The sequence below is a fragment of the Otolemur garnettii genome, unplaced genomic scaffold (assembly GCF_000181295.1).
Source record: "Otolemur garnettii isolate 467f Iridium unplaced genomic scaffold, OtoGar3 scaffold00008, whole genome shotgun sequence".
Taxonomy (NCBI): domain Eukaryota; kingdom Metazoa; phylum Chordata; class Mammalia; order Primates; family Galagidae; genus Otolemur; species Otolemur garnettii.
This window is the reverse complement of record NW_003852403.1, coordinates 6,615,400-6,637,182: the sequence shown is the minus strand read 5'-3', so window position 1 is coordinate 6,637,182 and position 21,783 is coordinate 6,615,400. Positions and strand designations below refer to the sequence as shown.

The 21,783-nt window shown below is 53.1% G+C and overlaps 1 long non-coding RNA gene across 1 annotated transcript in view; it reads left to right on the top strand.

Annotated features, from left to right (window-relative positions):
- LOC105886410 overlaps positions 1–21,783 on the top strand; it is a 135,072-nt gene that overhangs the window by 61,494 nt on the left and 51,795 nt on the right. The window contains exon 3 of the long non-coding RNA XR_001161002.2: positions 6,776–6,868. This is a non-coding gene — a long non-coding RNA (uncharacterized LOC105886410). The remainder of the gene's footprint in view (positions 1–6,775; positions 6,869–21,783) is intronic.

The window sequence follows — 21,783 nt, the reverse complement described above, 5'->3', positions numbered from 1 at the left end:
GTGATCTTTGTCTTCCCTTACAAGTTCAGAGCCCACTCCTGAGAGTGACGGCAGATAGCAGCTCACACACCATCTCTAGACCTTGCCCAGGCTGCGGAAAGTCATTTGAGCAGTGCTTTTTTAAAGTAGGTCCCTGAGGTTGGAGTGCTGTCCTTGCTGGGAGTGCGAAACTTCCCTTTGTGAAATCCTTCATAGCCAGCGGTGTTGTAGTCACAGTTAAACCACTACCCAGGGCTTTGACTTTCAGATCGCTGCCTTTGCACAGGCTTCTCTGAGCTTTCTATTGACCCTGAGGCTTGGAGGAGTAGTACTACTGTGGTTCCTATGTAGAGGCCAGCAGACTGAGTCAGAGCAAGTCACTGGAGGCAGGAAAGGGCTGCTTGTTCACTCTGGGTCCCCAGTGCAGCGGGGGCTCCCGTGGCTACTCCTGCAAGAGTTACAGATGATAGGGAGACTACTCTGACCACCAGCCTTTCCCTGCCCTGGCCTTTCTGTCTGCCTGGGCCCAGATGGCCATGCAGTATACCAAGCAAGACTGCAAATTGGGCTGGGACAGGCAGGAGGGAGCTGCAGGGACTATGGCAAACTGGACAGCACCTGCCCTCCTTGAATTTCTAAAGGTGTTGATAACCCGTGCCCTTAACTGTACTATACAGGATGGGGCTAGGGGCCAGACTTCTTGCCTCCCTCCCATTCTAGTTGAAGCCTTTGTTTTGGAGACAGGAATGTGTGTCCTGTGGTTGGGAATGGCTCTTCAAGGTCACAGTAGCAGGCAGTGGTAGAGCTGGGGTTTGAGTCTGGGAGGGGCGACAAGGCACCTCCACCAATGCTCTCTCACCTCCCCCAGACTTGGCAAAGCAGTCAAGGGTGGGACAGGGTGGGGGACTATGTTCCAAGGAAGACAGCCCCCTTCCTCAGGAGACCCAGGAGTTGCCCAGTGTGCCCCACCCTTCCCTTCACTCTCAGAGCGGTCACCCTCCCTCCCTCCCTCCCCCACAGACAGACCTCCTGTCCCTGTAATCAGGTTAGCCTCTTGCTCTGCTGAGCTAGACCAGCTGCCTCTAATGGCCTGTCGACCTGGCCCTCTCTCTGACTTCAGGGTGGGGGAGGGGAAGCTAAGAAAAGAACTGTTAGGGGGAAGGGGCTGCCCTGCTCCCTTGATTCAGATCTTCCTGTGGCTTCTAAACTCAAAAGCAAACCCTTAGCCTGGCATCCAAGACCCTGCTTACTTCGCTAGCTCCACACCCCTGGTACACTCTAGTCACACACTGCTATTTACCACTTATCTGCCTTTTCACGCATAGTCCTTTTGCTACTTTCTGCCTTCTCAGAAAACTCCTATGCATCCTCCAAAACCTAACTTGCATTTTTTCCTCTGGCCGCCTCCTCTCTGGGGCCCTGCCTCTATATTCCCATAGCATTAGGTCCTCCACTCGTCTAGAGTTTATTCCCACTATGTTAGAGTGCATAATTCTTGGATCTGATTTCTCTTGAGTTCATAGAGGAAAGGAAGACTATTCCCATAGTGAAGGTATAGGGCCAGTAAAAAAGAGAGAGGTGGGGACTGAGGGAGAGAAAGAGGCAGACAGGAGTACAAGAACAGCTGTTCCCAGCCTCTCACACAGCCCCAGCCTACTTCCTGCCAGGGAGGCCGTTCCCAGTAACACATGCCGAGCCTGAAATAGACACATGGGGGCCTTGGTGGTGCATTTTCACAGCCCAGCACTAAGCAACTCCCCTCCCCTCCATTCCTTAGCCACTGAAGCTCACTGTCCTCCCAGGAGCCTGCCCTGCATCCCAAGACCCTCCCCCAGTGATGCCCAGACCTCACCCCTCGGTTCCTGTTAACTTTGTTTTATAAATAAATTATATAAATAGGCTCCTCTGATTCCTTGGAGCACGCAGTGTTTAGGGACTGGGGCACTGCTGCAGGCATAATTGTACTACCGAATCCATCAGCTGCCTAATTACCATTCATTTTGCATTTATTTCTGCTAATTAAAAAGAGAGAAACTCCTAACAACTTTTACGTAAATACTATATTTGTTCTATGTAAAGATGGGATGCTAATTTGCTGGTGATTAGCTGATTATCTAATTTTATAGCTGTCACACAGGATGGCCCTGTCTCCCCTTCACACCCCGAGGCCCCCAATCAGGTTTGGGGGGAAGGGGTCAAGGGAGTGGATGGGTAAAGGGCCTGCTGAGGCCAGAGGTTACCAGCAGCACCAGCAAGGGGGCTGCAGTCTGACAGATAGGGCTGAGAGGAGCCTCTGGCTCAGCCACTGTTTCTGTACGGATGGGGAAAGTGAGGCCCAGAGAGGCCAGCACTTCCAGCAAGACAGTGGCAGATAGGATGCTGTCCTAGGTGTTTGAACTCCCTCTCCAGTGCTCTTTCCACTTTTTCCTGCTATTGTCAGGGGGATGGCTTTTTTCTCCTGCTGAAGAACTAACTAGCCAGACCAAACTCCAACTCTGTGGCCCAAATCAAGCCCTTTATGTGCCCTTCTAGAAATCTGTACGTCCTTCTGCTTCACTGTCCAGTCCAGCCCTATGACTGCATATAGTGAGGTTCTGTCTCTCCGACTAGCTCGAGACCTCCCCAGGGCTCCAGGCCAGGCCTTGTGTATGATGGGCTACTTGGACAGGTGTGAGGGTCTAAATTTCAAATTTAACATTATGAATTTCAATTTCAGTTTCATTTTATTATTATGTATTTATCAATTTAATTTATTTTAAAATTTAATACTATGAATTCCTAATTTTAATTCTATGTATTTATTTTAATGTGAATTATGATTACCACATCAAATAAATCAATTTTGATACATCAATTGTGACATATTAAAATACGATTAATACATCAAACCCATGATTTCGTAGATAATATTGCTCTTAATGAGTGAAAAGAAAAGTATGTGGTTTCAAGTGACTTCAATAACGATACACAACACTAAGATGGAACTCAGATGTAGCTCACAATACCTGATAACTGAAGTTGAAGTTGTTTCGTAAGTTGAGGGGGTTGTAAGGAAGCCAGGCAGGGGAGGGCAGGGTCAGCAGAGACTTGGAGCTGAGTGGGCCAGTACCTGCCTGGTGACTATCATTGCCTATGGCCAGGCAGACAGTCCCCTGGATCATGCCTGTCTCGCCCCAGCTGTGCACTCAGTCAGAATTAGCCCAAAAGAGAGAAGTCATTTGCCCTCTTCAAGGCAGTTTCATGGAGAGTCTGTTTGAGGGAGACCAGGAAGTCGGAGTCTATCCCATCTTGTACCAAGTGACCAGGTGCTAATGAGTGACTTCACAGGGAGAGCCCCTGGTGGGTAGGCGAGACCCCAATGGGCACTCTACTCTTTTCCTGGCCAGTCTGGGAAAGGTCAGTTCTCAAATTTAAGGGAGAAAGCTTTCAACAAAGCCAGGTGGTGTGTGGTGACCAGAGAGTTCAGGGTCAGGGTCACTGTGGCCCAGTGGGGATCCAGAAGCTTTGGAAGCAGAGTGCCAGGGTTCCAGTCTGGCTACAGCTTTCTGGAACCTCAGTCTCCTCCTCTATAAAATGGGGGATGGTTGTGCATGACAGTTCTCTTCTGAGAACCACGTGCAAAGTGCCCCCCAGAGAAGTACTCGGTGCAGTGGGGGGCAAGCCCAGTTCCAGGCCTGCTCCCCTATAACACCCACTGGCCGCCACAGTGTCTGTGTCTGTGTGAGGCAACCCCACTGTCGCCAGAGATCTCCTGCTCATCAGCCCTTTTATCACCCTGTACGCAATCAGGGGAAGCCTGGAGTGGGCAGATGGAAAACAAAGAGAGAAAACAAAGGCATAGCTCCGAGGAGGCCAAAAGGCACCTGCCTCCTCCCCCTGCTGCCTGACAAGCCTGCCCCAACTGTCCCACCAGCATCAGACCTTGGCCACCCTCAGGCTGTAGGCAACCTACCCCTCCCCTCCAGAAGAGCAGCCTGAGACCTCACACTGGGTTCTCCTTGGGGCAGGCCCAACCATCTCTAGGGCCCTCCCTCCCCCAGCCAGTCCTGGAAAGTCAAGGTGGTGCCCATTTTTGCCCATGGAGAAGCCCCCAGTGTGCCCCAGGCAGGGTAAGGTAAGCAGGAGGCCCCTGTGTACTGCTGAGATCTCTGGCTGTGTCATCAAAGCCTGTGTATGGGGTGGGTGAATGATTTCAGCATGGGGGGCTTGCTTAGTCTCAGCCCTTGGTTGCTGCTGCCTTTGGAGCCTCTCAGGAAAGGAAAACTCTCCCAACCCCTCCAGGGAGATATTAGAAAGGAGCAATGCAGGCCAGGCTGTTTGGCTTCACATCCTAGCTGTGTGTCCTCCGGGTGGTTTCTTAACCTTTCTGTTTCCCCATCTGTTGAAAATAGATACAGTACCTACTTCAAGGTTGTGATGAGATTAAATAAATTAATTCACATAAAGTACATAAAATAACTAAAGATTCTTTAATGTTAATTACTGTTATGCAGTTTTATCACTGTTATTATGATTAGAGGGGGACTTATCAGGAAGCTTGTGAAGTGTAAGTTTCCCAGCCCCACCTCACTGCCCCACTCACTATGGGTCCTTCTCCCTTCCTGCTCCCCTACCTGCCTATGCCCTGGTAGGCAGGCAAGAGTGGGTAGGGCCATGGGAACCAGGCAGCCCAGTTGGTACAGTTGCCCCTGCAGCCACCCCTGGATGGCTGGGTCTGTGCCAAGCCCCAGGTACATGCCGGTTGCAGGCCCAGGATGGTCCCTGCACTCTGGGAGATCTTGGGGTAGCTGGAACCACAAGATTCACACCTGGAAGGGAAAGATGTGGGCATGGGAGGGCAGTCTTAGACCCCATCGTGTCAGGCATCTCAGAGAGAGGAGTCAAGAGAGCACAGAGGTCTTAAGGGCTGGACATTTGGACCTCTGAGGACTAGCCCTTGGCCGTGGAGGGCCCCAGGGTGGGCGCCCTGGGCCCTGGCGCCTCCAGCAACAGCAGGGCCTCTCGGCTTGGGCTATGACAGGGACATTTATAACTCACAGCTGTGCGGTCCTGGGCTCAACTGACTGTGGTAAACCGATCTGGCTTCAGGAAGTCCCTCCCGAGGCCACTCCCCACCCGACCCCCACACTCTCCTTCACCTCCTGACACCCACATCCTGTTCTGAGCAGGAGGGGCAGACAGCTGGGCATGGGGCCAGGGGCCCAGCCAGGGTCTCTAACCTGTGGGCAGAATAGGAGAGGACAGGAGAGCATCACTGAGGCCCCAGAGCTGTGAGGTCACCTGGGCCTGCCTCTCAAGGCACACATGGGGAGACCAAGGCCCAGACATGGCATGAGGCTGCCCCACGAGCCTGCAGGGTCAGAGGGCTTAGAGCCCAGGTTGCAGAGCTCAAGAGCATGTTCTGTGTTTCCAAGTATGTCTAGAGAGGGGATTAGCCTTCCAGCCCTAGAGGCCCACTTCAATTGTTTCTCTGGCCAGGTGGGACAGGGAGAGATGACCACAGACCTCAGAGGATGCCGTGAAAAGACGTCATCCTGCACCCTGGGCCTCAGCATGGCCTGCAGCCCTTTGGGTATCCTCAGGAGGTCCTGTGTCCATCTCTCTGGGTCACCTCAGCTCAGGTATGGGGCTAGAAATGGTCTCACCCAGTGCTGGAAAGCGAGGACAGTAATAGGCACTCCCAGCACACCATGCTGACCCTGTGTCTCTGTTGGCCTCACGGATTCTGGGGCCCCACCAGCCAACCAGCTCCTCTCATGCCTCTTCTCCTTCTGCACAACATGAGGGGTGATGAACAGTGGGGCGTTTGCCAAGCCTTGGCCCATGTACCTCTGCTAGTGTGTGACAGGATTCTAGCATTAGGCAGTGCCCTCAAGAACATATTTTTTTATTAATTATAATTTATTAAGGTATATTAGAAATATATAACTAGCCTGTGAAACCAGTTATTTCATAGACATGATTGCTTTGGACAAGGCCAGATTTATTGGAGCTTTAAAAACAAAAAGTAAGTTGAAGGTGAATGTTAATTAAGTCGTGGCACAGGTAGGTCACGGCTCAGGACCAAGCATTGTGTGGAGCATGGGGGAAGAGCTGAGGTTTGGGTAACACAATGTAAAATCATCAAAATGGTTCTTTTCGGCTTTCAACCCTACGTCTTGGCCTTCGCCAGTTTTGAGCAAAAGAGCCGACCCCAAACTTGTAGGAAGGTCAAGAAGAGTGAGCCAGTTTGCCAAGGAGGTGAGCGCACGCGTACGGTGGCGCCAAGGGTTGGGCAGAGATCTGGTGAGCAGTTCATAATGGGGAAAGAATTCAGGCAGGGGTCAAAGAGTGGCTTTGGAAGTGGCTGCCGGCCGGCCGTGTGAGATAATTCCCCGAAGCCAGGCACGGCACTGAGAGGAGACGGTGGCAAGGGCTTTGTAGGCTCAGCTAAAAATACCCCCGACAGCTTCTCCCCTGTCACCCTGCCTGGGGGCCGCACAGGAAGGTGATGGCTTTCTGCTTTTTTTACCGTGAAGAGAAAGACAACAACACAAAATCTCCAAGCCCCTAAAGAAACAAAACTTGTATGTACATATATTTAAAAATCCCACTAGGAGGAACTGGCTTGCTTGTGAGAATGCATCTGGGCAGGGAAAACACAGCCACCTCTGATAAATTAGGCAACCCGGGGTGTGCTTAAGTGGCCCAAGAGGCCACTGAGATTAGCCTGGCAGTGGGGACAGAGGTAGGAGGGAGTGGACGGCTGTCTGAATCCCTGGCTGCCTACACGTGTCCTGTCTCTCTGTGTACCCAGGAGGAAGAGGAGGCCTGTTGGTGTCAGACCAATGCTGCAAGGGGTGTGAGGACAGGAGCCATCATCCATCATTGAGCTGCCAGACCTGCAAAGGTAACACCAGACCCCTGACACCCACCACCCTCGCCCCAAACTTGGGCAGGGGCAAAGTTAGGCTCCTGGATGTAATGAGCTACGCCAGAGCTGAGGGTTGTCATCCCTTTGTTCCAGCCTCTCTTCTCCCTGGCTGCTGGGCTTCTCTGTAACTCCTTGTGTGGTGCCCACACTGCCACAGTGTGCTCTGGCCTGGAGTTCATCTCCGAAATGGGTATTGGGCTCAGGTCCTCCACTTAGTCCAGTCCTCAAGGACTCTGTGAATCGGTGCATCTGGTTGTTATTTGGAGTTCAGCCATCTTAGCAGCCTGGCTCAGTTTGAACTTTAGGGCTGTAACCAGGGGTCCCAGCTCCTGGGAATATAGCATTATAAGGCTACAAGTTCAACAGAGCCAGATGGGGCTTGAGAAGAGAGGATTTTCCAAGGCAGACCTAGCCAGAGATGTGTTTCAGTGGAAATGTGGCTGCTGTCTCCTTTGTGGCAGCATTTGAAACTCCACATTGATCTTCCTGGCAGCTTTGGGCAAGAATTATTGTCTGCTTTTCAGACCATGAAACCAAAGCACAGGGAAGCTAATGGGCCTGCCAGGGACCACACAGCAAGCTCTGGCCACACGGGGCAGCTTGGCGTTAACCTGTTTGCCATACCACCTTCTTCACTTTGACTGCACTGCACTGATTTGACCCATTCTCCCCAGAAAAGCCCTGCGATTGAACCCAAGCAACCACGAGTCTTTATTGTGTGCCTGTGGTGTGACCCCTCCATCTACCCATCATCCATGCATCCGTTCACCTACCCATCTATCCCTCTCACCATCCTTCTGTCTATTCATCCATCTACTCATCCACCCATCCTTCCATCCATCCCGTGCATCTACCCACTCCACTAACCACCCAGTTACTCTTTCACTCACTCACCAAACATTCACTAACCCTTCCATGGGGTCAGGCCTGCACTAAGGCTGGATTTTAAAGATGGAGCGGATATAGCCCAGCTCTGGGAGGATGCTGTGTGTGATGGAGGCAGACTCAGGATCCCAGAGCCAGACTGAGTTCCATAAGGGCAGCGTACAAAGCTTGTTGGTATATGTGACTATACCCAGGAGGAGAGGAGGAACTGAGTGCTGATTCTGCAGGTGGTCACTCAGAGAAGAGGAAGTACCATTGTTTACCTAGTCATTCCCCAGATGTTTTCTGAGAAAGTCCCTGTGTCACAGACTCTTGACGTATTTGAGATATAGCAGGGGACAAAACAGACAGAACTCCCTGTCCTCATGGTGCTGATATTTTCTTTTCTTTTTTAATTTTTTTCTTTATTAAAACATCACTATGTACATTAAGCTGCCGATATTTTCATGGAGACACATGGACAGTGAATATCTAAAAAGTGAATATATAATATGTCAGGTGAAGCTAAGTTTTTTGTTTGTTTGTTTGTTTGTTTTGAGACAGAGCCTCAAGCTGTCCCCCTGGGTAGAGTGCCGTGGCATTACAGCTCACAGCAACTTCCAACTCCTGGGCTCAAGCAATTCTTCTGTCTCAGCCTCCCAAGTAGCTGGGACTACAGGCGCCCACCACAACGACTGGCTATTTTTTGCTTGTAGTTGTCATTGTTTGGCAGGCCTGGGCTGGATTTGAACCCACCAGCTCAGGTTTATGTGACTGGTGCCTTGGCCGCTTGAGCTACAGGTACCGAGCTGTAAAAGTAAGTTTTAAGATAAGAAATTAAGCTAGGTAAGGACATGATGCCCAGGGTCAGGTAGGGTCAGGTGTTCTTTGGCACACGGTGGTGCCAAAGATCTCTTTGAACAGAGATCTGAAAGCAACCAGGGAGTGAGCAGGGATACACTCAGCCTATTCAAGGAAAGAGCAGGGAAGCCAGCATGGCAAGAGGGAGTTGAGGAAATCAGAGAGAGCATTGGGATCCACTCCTATAGGTGGGCAAGCATGGAGCAGACAGATTTCTGGGAAGCCACTCTCATATCCAGGCAGAGGTGGCGGGGGCTTGGTCTACTGAGTAGCAGGGGAGGAGATGAAAAAGCCACTGAAGGCTAAATGTATTTCAGAGACCCAGTGGACAGGCTTGCTGGTGGATTAGAGTTAGAAGATTGAAAAAGAAGGGGACAGTCAAGGAAGGCTTTTGGCTTTGGGACAGGAGCCAGTGGTAGGACAGAGATGGTTATTTACTCAGCCAGTGATGATGAACCTAAAGGGCTGCTTGAGATTAAGGAGTTTTGTTTTAGATGTGTTAAGTTTGATATGCCTTTGAGACATCCAAGTAGAAAGATTGTGTGGGCAGCTGAATGGATATATGAATCTGGAAGGCAGAGACAGGTCTGGGACCAGAGATATAAATTTGGGAGTTGTCTGTGTATTGATAGTGTTGGGACCTGTGAGGCTGGTGAGATCACCCCAGAAATGCTGGCAGTTGAAAGGGTCAGGAATCTGAGTCACCTGGCATCTGGCCCTTAGGGGGACTGAGCCCCATAGAACTGTGGTCCCAAATCCCCAGGATGGACAGGTAGTGGTCCCTGGCCTGTTAGGAACCAGGCTGCACAGCAGGAGGTAAGCAGCAGGCAAGTGGGCAAAGCTTCATCTGTATTTACAGCCGCTCCCCTTTGCTCACTGATTCCACATTATGGTGAGTTGTATAATTATTTCATTATATATTACAAAGTAATAACAATGGAAATAAAGTATACAATAAAGGTAATGTGCATGAATCATTCCCAAACCACCCCGCCAGCCCCCGGCATTGTGGGAAAGTTATCTTCCATGGAACCAGTCCCTGAGGCCAAAAGAGTATAGAGGGGGGCTAGGAGGTGCAGCTGGGAGGCAGGTGAGCAGAGAGGGCAAGTTCCTAATGGACAAAGGAGATTGCTGGGCAAAGCGGGGAGAAGGAACAGCTCAGTGGCCTCTATAAATGGGTCATATTAGGTGAAGGTGGGGAAGAGGAGGACTAGTGTGACCACATAGGGTGAGGGCCTGTGGGTGTCTGGCAGGGCTGTGGGTGAGCCCATGTCTGGGCCCTCCCTTTCCCCCCGGCCGGCATGCCCTGACCCCAGCAGAGCCTGTTGCCTTGAGGTCTGCTCACTTTTGTACTTCCTTTTGAGATGCTTCACCCAGCTCTCCTGAACACTGGAGACCCCCTTTGCTTAGAACACTCTTCTGAAAACACAGGGCTCCAGGTGGCTGTTCATGTGCTGCCCAAGGTAGAAATACCACCAAGAGCTCCCCGTTGAATTCCTAAGCACACGTGCATTCTTTATATTAAAAACAACTAAATCTTCCTAGGCTTTGAGTAAGTGTGACAGCATCCACTCATCAGTCAGAAGAGTCCTGCTTTCGGCAGGGAATTGTGTATGTGTGTCTGTTGCTTTTTGCTTGATCTCTTTCCTCACTTCAACTGTCTCTGTGTCACTGCCTCTCTCTGCCTTTTCTGCAAACATTCCCTGCAGTGTCCCCTCTGGGCCAAGATTAGGGCTGGGTGGGATCCTGAGGATTAGGCATGGTCTCTGCCTTACAGGAGCTCCTGGCTACTCCCTCTGGCCCAGCTCTGCCACCCGCCAGTAGTATGACTTTGGGAGCTGCAGCTGCCCTGTGCTGTGGTCCATAGGAAAGAGCACCTCAGAGACTGGAAGAAGATTCAGGAGCTTCTGAGCTATCTCTGTGCTCTGGCAGAGGGTTGGCCTGAGCCTAGTCACACCCTCCCTGCAGGTAAGAGGTGCTGAGCCTCTCAGGCTGTCTCTGACCACTCTGAGGCCAACCAGCATTTGTTAAGCACCTGCCTTGTGCCATGCACAGGACTCAGGGTGGAATGCAGAGATGACAACAGAGGGTCCCCACTCTGAGAGCTGGCAGGTCAGAGAGGGTAGGAAGGGAAAAGGCAAAGAACCAGCAATTTCCAATGTAACAGTGAGCACTGCAGGTGCGCAGCAGAGAGAATAGCCTCAGCTTGGTCAGGGAGGGCAGCACAGAGCAGCAGCTTCCCCCAAACCCTCTGTGAGGCTGGGCAGATGCTCCACAGGGCATGCAAGATGTGACATGGGTAGGAGAAGAGTGGGCCCTGGCTAGAGGAGCTGTGGGAGCAAAGTCCAGGCCGTCTGCTGAGTGAATGCAGTCTGGGGTGACTGGGACATGAGAGAGACCTCTCAAGATTTCCCCACGCAAAAAATTGGATGGAACCAGGCAGGGATTCGCTGGCTTCCTCCCCTTCAGGAAGGACTAGAGTAGCTGGTGGAGCTGCTCTGATGATGCATGGCTCTGTGGCAGGTCAGTGGCAGGAGGCCATGGGTAATCTAATTAGTGTGCCTGGCGATGGGACAGTAATCCTGTGCCTTTAGACTCACTTTTCTTTAATCCTGTCTCCACCCCTTTGCTCTCTAAATCCTTCTATTGCCTTGGTGACATCAGGCAGAACTGGACTTACCTCCATTGAACAGATGGGTGGACCAGGGCTAGAAAGGAGAACGCTTCCACGATGCCACAACTAACAAGTGGCAAGGAAGAGCTTTGAACTGGGCTGGTCCCACCTCTGTCATATCCTGGGCTCTCTTAGACTATCCAGGCTTATAAACTGCCTTTCCAGTGTCCTCAATTGGAGGCCCAGAGAAGGAAAGACACTTGGCCAGGGCCACAGAACAAGTCAAGGGCAGAACTGGCACCAGAATCTCAACTGGCCTATTTGTGTCCCCTGCCCTCCCCCCCCCGCCCCCCACCAGTGGGTGCAGAGATCTTACCCTGGGCCCTGCCCACTTCTGCTTGGAGCATCCACTGCCCTTGATTTTCCTGCAGCCTTTGGCACTGGCTCGGTGGAAGGCACCAAGTTCCTCATCAGAAGGCTCCATTGTGCCTATTGTTTAAATATAGATTACTAATGAAATGCCTTTTCATTGCCTTCCCAGTGAATAGTTTCCGTGTAAAGTTAATTTGCAGTGTTATGTAAATTCTGTTTAACTTCAATCAAGTTTCTAATTATGTTTTTACCGCAGTAATTCCCATTTGATTTGTCATCTCCTGTTAGGTATTTAATGTTCGGTGGGTGGGTTTGCTCGCGCCTGGCCCCTCCCTCCCTGACCTCCCATCTGCCCTGTCCTCTCAGCGCTCCTGGCCTCTGTGTCCCTCCCGCTTCTCTGTGGCTCACTCCCCAACTCCTCCCTTCCTTCTTCTCCTTCTGTTTTATGCTTCTCTGTCTCCCCCTCCTCACTCCCTCCCTCCAGCCCTCTTTCCCACTGTTCTCTCTCAGTCTCCCTTCTCTCCCTGCCCCTCTGGGGCTCCCCATCTTTGCCTTTTCTCTTCCTTTCTCTCTGGGGTGCTGTCTGCTGCCATCTTGCTCTCTCCATCTCTGCCTCCCAGGGCTCTCCTCCCTCCCCCCCATACACCAGAGCCCTCCTTACAGCTCTTAGGGGCTGCTTCCTCAAGTGCCTAGGATGCACAGAGCCTCCAGTGGGGCTAGCTGAGGGACTGGGGTTCCCAGGACACTTTTGTGCACCTTGGGACAGTGGGGTGGGTGGTGATGGGGCCTCAGTGTTCAAATCCTCACTCCACCCCTGTTAACTGTGACCTGCAGATTAGTTAACATTTATTTCTGTGCTTCGGTTTTCTCATCTATAAAGTGGGGGCAGTAATGGTCCCTACCTCTAGAGCCATTGTGAGGATTCAGTGAGAGAACCCTGTGAAGGGCTGGGGAACTGATGGCAGTTGGTGTTTACTTGGGAACTCTTGGCCATACTTCTTATTTCCTTGTGACCTTCCTGAAATGCCTCTGTAGTGGGTTTGAGGGTCCTGGGGGTCAGGCCTGAGGCCAGGGCTGGGCACTGGCTGCAGACTCTGATAGAGCTGGCCACATCAGGGGCAGCAGCAGAACAGTGCCCTCCCCCCATTCTCCCTGCAGCCTGCCTGGAGCTGGGTCTCAGCTCTGCCTGGCAAGAGATGTGGCCTCCTGGCTCGGCGCCTATAGCTCAACCGGCTAAGGCGCCAGCCACGTACACCTAAGGTGGCGGGTTCGAATCCCCAGCCCGGACCCGCCAAACAACAATGATGGCTGCAACCAAAAAATAGCCAGGCGTTGTGGCGGGCGCCTGTGGTCCCAGCTACTTGGGAGGCAGAGGCAAGAGACTCGCTTGAGCCCAGGAGTTGGAGGTTGCTGTGAGCTGTAATGCCATGGCACTCTACCCAGGGGGACAGCTTGAGGCTCTGTCTCAAAAAAAAAAAAAAAAAAAAAAAAGAGATGTGGCCTCCTCCAGTGGTCCTAGCAGCCAAGTCTCAGCTGTGACAGGCCTGCTACTCTGGGGGAGAATTTAAGGCACAGACCCCCCCACCCCCCAGTGTTGGAAGAGCCCTCAAGACCCTGGCAACAACCTTTCCCAACAACAGGACAAAGGCAGGGCAGCTCCTGCCGAGTTGGACTGGACACTCCCTTCTCCCACCCTTCTTTCATCCCTTGGACGCCTGGGGTTGTGCTATGGAGTCGAGCTCCAAAACCACTGCTCTGGCAATACCATGATAACTTTGGCATTGGCTCATGGGGGACGCCTCCCTGAGCCTCGGCACCCTACCCGTGGGCCCTCATGTGGGGTTTTGGGATTCTCCCTGCAGTCAGGGAGCGGCTAGGCCATAGCTCCCAGCAGGCATCTGCTCTCTGGGTGTGGAGGGAGGAAGGAAAACACCAGACAGTGTGCGCTCCACCCCTCCCTCTGTCCCCCTCCACTCCCCTCCCTCCTCACCACTGGGCTTCCCATCCAGCAAGTCCCTGGCACGTCCAGGAAGCAAAAAACAAGTGTTTGGAGAGGGTGTTCTTCTGGGTGAGGAAAGGCAGCCGGTCACTTGTCCTTCAGAGACACAGAAACCTGAGCTGGCCCAGCCCCTGCCCTGCTGGGCTGCCTGACCACCTGACCTGCTGCAAGTGGCTGTGTGTGTGTAGTGCGTGTGTATGTGTGGCTGTGTGTGTGTGTGTGTGTGTGTGTGTCTCCCTGGTCAAGGAAACCTTAGCCATCACGTGGCTGCTTTCTTTCCCTGTTTGTCTAAGTAAGCAGTTCAGGCCGGCTGCAGCAGGAGGCTATGACATGGAGCCAAAGGAGAAGGGCCACACTGGTATGGGCAGTGGAAATGAGTGTTACTGTGGACAACAGGGGGTTCTGAGCTGAGTGCTGGAGTTCTTAGGCCTCAATTTGGTGTGGGCAGGCCTGGGCTGGGGAATAGCTCCTCTCTGGTCCTCTGCCTACCCCTGTCAAGAAAAGGCACTGGGCATGATTGCAGAGGACACTCCTAGCCCTGAAATAGAGAAGAAAGGTGGGCACCTCTTACCAGCAGGAATGCAAAAAAGGCAGCATCTTGGCCAGAGAGAGGAGCATGTGTGGACACAGCCACCATCTATTGTGGCTCCTGGAGTGTGCTGCAGAGCCCTGGCCTCCATGGCAAGAGAGGGAGTTAAGCCTGTCATGTGCATTCATCAAGCCACTGATTAACTCAACAACTGTGTCTTAAGCACCTAATGTGTGCCAGGACCTGGGCTGGACAGAGATAGGGCTTGTCGAAGCACAGACCTTCCAGAACCTCTGTCAATGCCCATGTCCGTGATGTATTTTCTTCCTGCTGGATGGCCAAAATCACCGTTCATTTCAAAGACCCTGTGATTTTGTCCAGAGCTGACCATGTCCCACCCCACTGCTGTTCCAGGAGGATGCAAGCCTAACATGGATGCAGGGCACAGTGAGAGTGGTGAGAGACACCACTGAGTCCTCCATGGACTGAGCAGGTATTTCTAGCAGAGGAGAGAGTCCCCTTCCTCCAGGGAGGTGAGAGCTAGAGCTGGGGCTTCCAGAGCAGATGTGTGTGTTGGCAGAGTACAGAAACTCTGAGCCCAGGAGTGTGGGGAACTTCTCCAGCCTACATGGGCCGCAGGGCACCAGAGAAGTGGTAGCTCCAAAATCACCCAGAGTGGGGCCTCCCATGGCCTTGATCAAGGCCTACCAGCCTGCACATTTTGTCTTGCTTAGATGACACTGTTCCAGCAGGGCCTGGAGGGAGAAAAAGGACTGTGGTGGCCTTCTGAGGCCATGCTTCTAGAGGACACCTTCATTCCTGTGTCTGTTCCCCCTCCTCCCTGCTTTATCCTTCTCTCCTTCCTTTGACAAACATTCCCTGGCAGCCAGGTCTGTGCCGGGCCCCTGCTTAGTAAAAGATGCATCCCTGGCCCTGGAGACGTTCGCTGCCAAACTAGTGTCAAGCAACACCTCATGTAAGGGCCCAAGCCCAGGAGAAGCCCGGGAGAGAGGCAGTTGTTGGGTGATGGTCAAAGTATGGCTGATCCCACAGGCTCCTCTGGCCTCTGGGGAAACTTATGATGAATACCCACCAGGTACCTGAAAGGTGATGGGTACAGAGAGCCAGCATCAGAGCCACATAGAGCACCCTCAGACCTTGTCTCTATTGTGATAGGATTTGGAGGTGTTTTTTACCTGGAAGAACCCCATAGGCTCTCAAGCTCAAGGCGGTTGTGTTACATCTGGAAAATTCCTGTTCAGCAAAGGGCTGAAGGTGGATGGCCAGTGGCTGAGAGGGTGATGCATGGAGCCATCCTGCCACTCACAAACTGAATGTGGGTCCTAGACAGGGGCATTCATAAAGCTTCCTAGTCTGCTGTGTCCCTAGTCTCAGCTTGCATACCCCCAGGGCCAAGATGCTTACTCCACCCCATGGCTGTCTTATTACTCTTCCCAGGAGCTTGTGCCTTGCCATCCCACCAAGCTGACGCTGCCTGCTATCTTCTATAGACCTTTATTGTTCTCAGACTGAGCACCTCCTGGGGCTCCCTGCCCTTCAGACAGAGCTTCAAGCTAGGCCTGCGGAGAGTGCCATCAGGACCCTTTTGATTGGGCTAATCTGGATAGACAGGTCATCAGTGTCCAGTGTGGGCCACCATGGTATAACTAAAATCAGTTCCTGCCCCAGCTGAGCAGACCCACTGTCCTACCAGTCAGTAGACCTGAGGCCATGAGGGGCTGCTATGGATGTGCCTCCATGGGGAGGTTCTTGGGCTGCTGCTGTGCAGGCAGGAGACTTGAATCTCAGCTCTGCCCCAGTTCCTGGGGTAATCTCGGGCGAGGCCTGGCCCTGTTCAAGCCCAAACCACCTCCCATCTGTGTTCCTCCCCGGCACTCAGCTATGAGAGGCTTTTGTCCACGGTGGGCCCACGGCCAGCTGGAAGAGTCCTCCTCACTGTCTGGCCTATTTGCTTTCTGAGTTGCCTATTTGCTGAGCAGCCTTGATCGAGACCTGGGAGGCAGCAACCTCCCATAGCCTGTGCTCTGGGAAACCACAAGGCACTGGGGAGGGTGCTAAGCTCTGTTCCCATCTCTCCACCTCACTGGGTCAGGCTCCCAGCCTGTTGGACAGGTGAATCCCTAGCTCCTGAGGCCATGGAGAAGGGGTTGGGGGTCACTGGGAGGCCATGAGTGGTCCTAGAGCTTCAGGGCCAAGCTCTCCTGCCTCCCAGACCCCTGACATTTTAAGAGTTCAGTTGTGCAAAGCTGGTGTGGGGTAAAGGGGTCTTACTCTGGGTGCTGGCCTGCAGTATGACATAATGTTGGCCCAACATGGGGGCTTCCCTGCCTGTCTGGGGTGCCATTCCTTCCACAGAAGGTGACTTGAGTCTAACCACTAGGAAGTTCTGCATTTAAGACCTGAAATCAGCCTCATCTCACTTCTTCCCTCATCCTTGTCTCTTGGGCATGACTTCTCCCAAGGGATCACTCCCAGGAATCTGATTAGTGAGTAGGGCTGATTACTGCAGCCCATGCCCTGCTGTGTCTGAAGTTTGCACTTCTAGGAAGAAAACCCAGCAGTCACTTTGGTTAAGGCCTCATACAGGAATACACATGGAGGCCTAGAGGTCATGGGCCAAAGGCCACCAAGCATGTCAGGGTAGCCTGCCCAATCCCATGCCTAAAAAACACAGCCCATCCAAGGAAGCCTCCTCCAACTCTGCCTCTCCCCCGGGTTGGGTGGGGCCAGTGGGACAGGAAGCCTGGGCAGGCCTGGAGGATGGGACTCAGGGTGGCCTGGACATGAGCCAGGGATGAGACACAGCCCAAGTCTGGCCTGGCCCCAGGCTGCAGCCGCCCAGGTCACTTGGCCTCTGTGAGTAGCCACCCGTCCACCCATCAGGAAGCCCTGCCCAGCCACCACCTTCGTCCCACCCTGTGTTCTCCGCAGCTGGCGCTTCTCCTATTTCCCATGGGAGCTGCTGCAAGGAATCGTGCCCTCTTGAGAAAGGAAGCCCGACCTCAGGCTCTTAGGCTGCCCTGCCTCTGACCTGCTTGGACCCTAACCCCATCCCTTATCCACACACATGTGGATGGCATATCTCCTCCTAGACAGTGGAGTCTGGGACCTTTACGGGCCTTGGGCCTTGGCAAGAGAAACCGCATGGTGAAGTCCAGCCTGGGAGCTGGGAGGCCCCAGTTCTTGGTTCAGGATCCCCCACCAGCTTCCTGGTGCACTTGGGCAATTACTCTACTCTGGGCCTTATCTATCGAAAGAAAGGGAAGAGCAGAAGCAGGGCTCAACTATGAACTCCCCATGGGGTGCAGCCAGGCTTGGGGTGACAACCCATAATCTCTCGTTCACCTCTGCCTGGCTGGGAGGGAGCCCTTCCTCCTCCCATCCCCAGGAGCTAAGCAGTGGAGCATGCCTGCGTCTCTCTGCTTTGCTCAGGCAGCTGGTCCAGGCCAGGGTGCCTATGGGCTGGAAGGTGGGGAGGGTGCCTTGCTGAGGGGCAGATTCTCCCACCACCCTCCCCATGCTATCCTTCTCTACTAGGTGCTGTTTGACTCATAACCTACCTCTCCAAGTTGGGTGCTCCCTAACCCAGTTCATTGTCAGAAGGATGGCAGCCTAGGGTAGCAACTGTCCCAAAGGCAGCCAGACATAGGATGGGTTAAGACAGACTGGGGGCCACTTCAAGCTCATGGACCAGCTGAAAGCCTGTCGGTGACAGGGAACAACAGACACCCCAAAAGCCCAAGACCCCTTCTATGGGGTGGTGATAGCTCAGACCCCAGGGGCCTCGGGCACATTGCCCTTCTGAGCCTCAGTGTCTGTACCTGTCAAATGGGCCTTTCAGAGCCAGTGTCAAAGGATGCTGGGAGAAGTTCTTGATGTGGGAATAGTGCCAGATCCTCCCCCTACCCTCTGTGGCCCTTCTCTGTGTGTCAGGCCTTTCCCTGGGAGAGAAAGGTTACAGGTCAGTATTAGAAGTGGGATGAGATCAGGGATGGGAAACCTTCAGCCTTAAGACCACTTGTGGCCTTCTAGTTCCTTAAAGTGTGGCTTTATGACTGCATCCAAATTTCACAGAACAAATCCTTTTATTAAAAGGGGTGCAGCAGAGAAAGATGAAGCTTTTCTTGCCTCCTTTAGTAATTAAAAGAGAACAATCTTGAAATCAGAAGACTGTAGGCAATGGGGAGCCACTGCAAGTTCTTAGACAGGAGTAGTGAATTCACGAGGAGAGGACCTGGGAGCAGGGAAGCTCATCTAGTTGGGAGCCCTCACTCAGGAGTCGTCACGTGGTGAAGAAAGTCAGCACACATAGGTGTTAGCACCAGCTGGGCTCAGGCAGGCCTCAGTTTTCCTCCTGTAGGCTGGTACTGCCTGCGAGGCTGAGGTGCTGCTGGGAGGGGCAGCAGCCCCACACACTATGCGTGTGCCCCTAAGTCCCACCAGTGCAGGGCGGGCCCCACTGCTCCTTCCTCCTACTGCGGCTTTCTGGTCCTAAGTGGGAGGGAACCCGGGAGGCATCCACAGGCCACAGGGTGAGAGCCAGGGTGGGGGCACTGGGAGTGGGTGGAGTCACCGGGTGGGTGGCCATGAGTCAGGGATTGCTGGGCCTGATGTCACCCGCTGCATGCTGTGTTGGCTTCCCCGAGCCTGTCTGCCTCATCTCTCCCGCCCCATCTTGGCCCCGTGGGCTGCTCCACTGGGTGATGGTGCTGTGTTTCTAAGAGCGCTAAGCCCCGGGATGGAGAAGTCAGAGGATCTGGCTCCAGATCCCAGGCTTCCCCAACACATAGGCTGGCTTCAGGAGGATCCCCACTTGAAGAGTGAGGGTTGGGCTGCCCAATGGTCCTCAGGTGAAATCCAGTTAAATCAGATCCCTGGGGCAGGGTCTGCATGCAGGCTGGGAACCTCTGGTCTGGGTGGGCCGCTCTCTCCATCCTCCTCAGGGCCCCCAGGCAGCACTGTGGACCAGCCCATGCATGTTGGAGCCTAGAGCCTGTGCTGAATCCAGCTCTGCCTCTTTCTAACCCCAGACAAGTGACTTCACATCTCTGAGCTTAGCGTCCTCATCTGTGGAATAGAGATGACTTTACCCACTTTCTAGCATCACTGTGGGGACCGAATGACTTAGTAATGTCTATTAAAACTGAGCCTGGTACTGATGCAATGAGCTCTGTGTGAGTGTCAGGTGCCATGTTGTTTCATCTGAGTTGGTTTCACACCACTGCTGCCATCACTGCTCACTCGTTCTTCCAGCAAACATCACAGGGCCCCTGTGCCTATAAGCCTGGTGCTGGGTCCCATGGCCACAGGAAGAGGACACCCACCATGGGGGCTGGCCTTGGCCCCTCCTTTTAAGCACCCTAAGGCCCCTCCAGGGCCCCAGAGCACAGGTTCTGTCATTCTCACGGATTGATGGGCAGGTGAAAGGTGGCTTCCTTGAGACTCTTACCAAATTGCTGGGTAAAGGAGCTCCTCCTTCTGAAAGAACAAGGGAGACCAAAGAGTCAAAGGAGAAGAAAGGATAGGCCTACCCTGATGGCCACAGCTGGAAAGTACTTGGGGAGTGCTTACTGCCCCTTTGGGTGGCCCTTGGCCATGCTCTGGGTGTGTGCTGGTGCCGGCAGGGCTGGCAGTGTACAGAACCCAACAGGAGGACCTTCCTCTCAGCAACCCAGGGGATCAGGCAGGTATCATTCCTCCTGCTTGGCAGATGGACAGATGGAGACTGTAAGGGATGAGAAGCATTTGCCCCTCCCTGGTCAGGGCGGGGTGAGTGGCTCAGGGCAGATTCAAATCCCACTTCCATGCAGACAAGATCCAGCTTTCCGGAGAGTCTACATCAGTGGGACCAGCTGCTAAGTGGAGTGTGATGATCATCAGGCCCATCACTTGCTTCTTCCGTGACCTTACATCAGGTGCCTCACAGACCACCATTGGTTGTCCCTGGCCGGGGAGAGCTGACATTACTATAAATAGCAGGTGCTCATGTTGTTTTGGTCTTCTCTGAGGGCCAGGGGCCAGGCCAAGTATTTCTCACCCATTAAGCCGTCTCTCTCCTCATTACCATTGAAGAAACTGAGGCAGGGAGTTGGCTAAGGCCACATGGCTTGTGAGCAGGCCAGGATTTTATCCAGGCCTGGGTGACGTTAGAGCCCGTGCTCAGACACACCACCTCCTGCTAGCAAAAACAGTGCTTTCCTTTGTCCAGCATTTGTAACCCTGGGCCTCGGCCATTGCTTCAGACTAGCCTAGCCCACGTGTGGCCAGGATCCCAGAGGGATGCCTGTTTGAGGAGCGTGACCGCCAGGAGGCTGGCGCCTGGCCCAGGAGGGGGTCATTGGGAACACTTGGTGCTTGGCACATTGCCTGTGCTACCGACAGTGCCCGTGCCCTTCAGCCTTGTGACCTTCCTACACCCATCATGGCTGTGACATCAGTTCATGTAATCCGTTGTTAGGTCCCGATGAGGAAACTAAGACTGGAGGGACAAATGACTTGCTGTGGGCCGGGCTTGGACCCCCTAGATCCTTAGTATGACCTCCAACATCAGATGGACCTGAGTTCTTCTTCTGGCCTTGGGCTTCCCTACCCCCATCTCTTCCTGGGCTTGTGTCCTTTCCTCCATAAGGTGGCACATTTGCACCCAGAACTTCCTGAGGATTTCCAAGGGCTCTGCTGAAAGCCTCTAGGATGGGAAATGTCCCAGAAGTAGGAATGTGGTACTTATCCAGGGCACCCCTCAGAAGTGTAGGGCCAAGTGGCAGGTGGCACCCCAAGCTGAGTGGGCAGAGGTAAGAGACGAAACTCCTAAGAGATGGCCATTGGCAGAGAAGTAAGTTTAGATTGTCAGCACTGGGAGTGGCAAGTGCCCAGATTTGTCCACCCCTGGCAGTTCCCTTCTGAGCAAGACCTCCATCCCTGGAGAAGGGGAGTTGATGGGTGTCAAAGGACCACCTGGCACAGATTTTGCCCCTGGAGGGTGCTTAGCATCTTTGGCTCCTCCTATGGAAGGGAGGTAACAGCCTGTTGAACTCAAACTGATGATCTCAGGTCCACTCTGGTGTTGGAGGTCACAGTAAGGATCTGAGGGGTCCAAGCCTGGCCCACAGCAAGCCATTTGTCCCTCCAGTCTCAGTTTCCTTATCTGGGCCTAACACCAGATTACACGAGCTGATGTCATACCCCTGATGGGTGCAGGAAGGTCACGAGGCTGAAGGGCATGGGTACTGTTGGTAGCACCTTCAGCAGACGGCCCTGATGAAGCCCATCTACAGGGAGCAGACCTGTTGGGGGCCTGTGCCCAGGATTTATCCTAGAGCCCTGGGACTTTCCCTGTCTCTGTGTATGGGCTTCAGTGCCTCCACCTTGGCAGGCCATGAGGCCTGTACCTGGCAGCAACCCTGAGCCAGTGGTAATAATGACAGCCCCTATGTACTTAGCATTTCTTGTCCAAGTGCAGTAAGGGCATAATCTTGTTAGGTCCTTCAACAACTCCGTAAGAACAGGGACTAGTATTTTATGTATGTATGTACTTACGTATATATTTAGGTTGGTAGGTATGTATTTATTTTTGAGACAAAGTCTCACTCTGTTGCTCTGGGTAGTGTCATGATGTCATCATAACTTACTGC